Source organism: Aegilops tauschii, chromosome 5, assembly GCF_002575655.3.
Source record: "Aegilops tauschii subsp. strangulata cultivar AL8/78 chromosome 5, Aet v6.0, whole genome shotgun sequence".
In the NCBI taxonomy this organism is placed as follows: domain Eukaryota; kingdom Viridiplantae; phylum Streptophyta; class Magnoliopsida; order Poales; family Poaceae; genus Aegilops; species Aegilops tauschii.
In genome coordinates this window covers 201,866,808-201,870,530 of record NC_053039.3, presented here as the reverse complement: position 1 = coordinate 201,870,530, position 3,723 = coordinate 201,866,808, and the positions used below count along the sequence as shown (strand labels likewise).

The following is a 3,723-nucleotide window of genomic DNA, read 5'->3' as shown; positions in this document are numbered from 1 at the left end:
GATGTACATGAAGACGGACAACTCGCCAAGTCCATGGATGAAGAGAACCAACGGGAAGAGTCAAGAACACCTTCTAGGCCTCGGACATCCGGCCAGGACCCCGGACATCCGGCCCCTGGAGCATCCTCCTCAGCAGCCTCCCAGTCGCCCAACATCTACAGGCCCCGGACATCCGGCCTGAAGCCCGGACATCTGGCGCCACGCACCAGAACCTACAGAAGCTGACACCACCAGCCCGGACATCCGGCCTCCTAGCCCGGACATCCGGCCCTTTGGGAAGGACCGGACATCCGGCCCCGTCTGTCTGCGCATAGTAAAGGGCCGAGGCCCATGTACCCTTTCGCCCCCCTTGACTATATATACTCTCCCATCTCCCTCTTTCTAGGGTTAGCATTGGTTTAGCTCATATGTGAGATAGAGCATTGCTCATCCATACGGATCTGCTCCTCGAGAGAGACCGCGCCCCCTCTACGGAGACGATCCACGTTGGATTCAAGACCCCCTCTTGGGTGGCCCCATCAAGACCTCCTCACGGAGAAGAACCGGTTACCCTTTGTATCGTCTTTTGTTGGATTTGGATCTTGTATCTCCTCTTGTGTTCCGAGGATCTAGCATATGTGTGACTATATCTTGTTGGTTTGAGAGTTCCTCTTGTGTTTTCCCTCGTTTTCCCCTCGTGTTCTTAGTTGGGATCCGCTCCTTTCATGAAAGATCGGCCATCTAGGGTTCCACCCTACATCAAATATTTAAGAAGTCTCAAGCAGCTAAGCTTGGGGATGCCCCGGTAGGCATCCCACCTTTCTTCTTCAACAATTATCGGTTAGTATCGGTTGAGCCTAAGTTTTTGCTTCTTCACATGAGTTGTGCTGTTCTTAGAATGTCATTTTATTTTTGTTTTACTTGCTGTTTTAATAAAATACTTAGATCTGAAAGTTTTTAAATAGAATAGAGCCCTCAAAATAATTGCCAAGGAGGCTAGGTAAACGACATTCACATCCCGTCAACAAAGCTCTTTTCTATGTCAATTACTCTTGTGCTTCACTTATATCCTATGAGTAAATTGTTGAATAAATTGAATTTCATGAAGTTGAAATCATATCATGCCTAGTGGTAGCTTCACATTGGGTTTAGAAAGTAAAATCTTTTGAGGCTTGACGATCACAATTTTTATCATGCAAGAAATTCACGAATAATTAGTATAAGGAAGAGAACTTTCACATGCAAATACACTATCCTGGAAATCTTTTGTGATTGTGAGCCCCCATCAGAATATTATATGCCAAAATTGTTGACGTTGGACAAGGAAGACAATGTAATGATTTATGTTTGTTCATATTCACATAGAAAACTACAGAATGCATGTGCGCTTAGAATTCGGATATAGTCACATTTGGCAATATCCAAGATTATTGTTATCTAATAGATTTTTCATGTTTCTTTCTTTTTGCAGAAATCATTTACCTTTCAATCTTGGAAGGCCCTAAGCTGAAGGAGAGCATCAATTGTCATGAGAGATAAGCAATATCTATTAGACACACATACTATCAGGCTAACGCAAACCACTCGGGAATGAAGTATACTTACCATAACTTTCTATGTGTTGACTTGAGTTTTCCTGTTAGTAAAAGAAACATGCCATTTTTTTGCGGTTCATGGATTCATGCTCAATGTTGAATTATTATCTGATATGCAAAAGCATGCCTTACTGTTGCTCATGGTCACATGATTTATAATTTATAATTACAATTATTTAAATCAGTATCTTGTATGAAGTCTTGACATCTAGCTTGATCAAAGATTCCACTGTGTGCTTATTTCTCCATCATATCGCACAATGAATAATATCAGTAGATAAATATCTCCTTTTTATGCAATGAATTTCATGAAATAAAACAACATCGATCATTGTCTCCGACGTAATCTTAAGTGCACAGGCATGGCTTACTGTCACTGCTTTCTTGTAGTATTAGTGTCGTCTTTGGCTGTTTCCTTTCTTGAATTTTCCAATGACAGCGTACATGCCTAAACATATTCAAATTTGTTGATTATTTTGTTGCAAATATAGTATTTAGTAATTTGACGTGAACCCTTGAAGGTCCAATTAAGGCTATTTGACTAGGAAGCTAGGTGATATGTGCTCAAAAGAACCTACCCCTGTTATGCACCAGTTTTTTGCCTTAGCGTTGTTTCTGCTGTTATGCTATATATCTTGTATTTATTGAATTTTGAAGATAACGATTAAAGAATTCATCTACAATAGGAACTTACTTCCCAACAAGGAAAGTCCAGTGATTGGGCAACAACATGTGGAAGGATAATTACTGGATACTTTTTTTAGCGAACAACTGCGGAGCGATTTGCTGTCTCAAAACATGTAAGTTGTGATGCCCTCTCTGGAATCGAATGACTAATTCGTAAAACAGGATTTGGTTCTACAATTTTATCAAAATTAATTTCGCACTACAAAAACATTTGTCATTTCATCTAGGAATATTTTTAAATAGTTAATAAATCATACAGACTTGATATTTTCTTGGTCTCATGCAACTATGTGTTGTTTCTTATTTTACTCAACAATCATTAGTGGCAATTATGAGTTGTTTTTCGCCATCCGTACACTATCCCTTAATTTTACTACGAATATATGAAAGTACACACCAAGGGGTTTGCGAAAATTAGAAAAACTAGGACACAAGCACGAGTCACCTTATGAGGTGATGATGTAGGAGACACAATGAGGTGAAAGAGATGTGATGGACATAGAAGAGTAAACCCATGAGGACAAAGAGATGTGATGCACATAGAAGGAGGAAGCAAGGACCTCGATCCACATTATTGAAGACATACATAAGAACAAGAGTATCACACTTCACACATCAACCAATCAATGACACATGTTGGTATTGGGGCATATCGCCCTCCCTTGCATTATACCTATTAATATTAAGATGAAACACTTAGTTGGATGCATTTCTCTTATATTGTTCTATGGCAACACCCGAGCATTCTGCTAGAGAAGATGCTCGGGTGTAGACAGAATCATAAAAGCTTATGGTGGAGCTCGGTTAGGATGGTGGCACAAAATTTGATGCAATTGTTAGTGAGCTTCAATAATGTTGGAAAAGATTCACAAATTTGCAAATGCAACAAGTAGACCAATAGCAAGATATGGTACACGGAAACACACACACAGATAGATAAATGGGGTCGTGCAACCAAGGAGTGAGCCAAAATGTGGAATCCACGAAAATGCTCTTGTTGCACAACACTAGAGAGACGCTAGCACGATTGCACAATAGGCGGATATGAAACTTGTGCACAACCTACTAAGAAAAAATGCAACGACTTCTATCCCAAGTATTCTATATGTATGGTATTCCGATGATATGCTCAAAGATGGTGGAGTATGACAATCTTAATGTAGTATGATGCTATGGTTCTTGCTTATAAGCTCTTTGCTTATCTTTCCCTTTTGCTTAAAAGCTTTGTTGGCTCTTTCTCTTTTGACCTATTTTCTCATGCAAAACTTCACGAACCAAGATAGCAATTGTGTATATGATGACAACTTTGTGACACAAAATATGATACCAAGATATGTACCAAGATGATATGGTAAGTATGCAATGGGAACTAAGATCACTAATGTGCCCAAGTCACGTTGCCGGCAATACTCAAAGGCTAGTCTCGATGGGTAAGTTACGCAAAATTAGGCTATTGTGGATA

The 3,723-nt window shown here is 39.8% G+C and overlaps 1 long non-coding RNA gene across 1 annotated transcript; it reads left to right on the top strand.

Annotated features, from left to right (window-relative positions):
- Positions 1 to 1,390: 1,390 nt before the first annotated feature.
- Positions 1,391 to 2,836, top strand: LOC120963907 (uncharacterized). Its single transcript, XR_005755597.3, has 3 exons — positions 1,391 to 1,574; positions 2,261 to 2,374; positions 2,727 to 2,836. It is a non-coding gene; the product is annotated as an uncharacterized lncRNA (long non-coding RNA).
- The last annotated feature ends 887 nt before the right edge of the window (positions 2,837 to 3,723 follow it).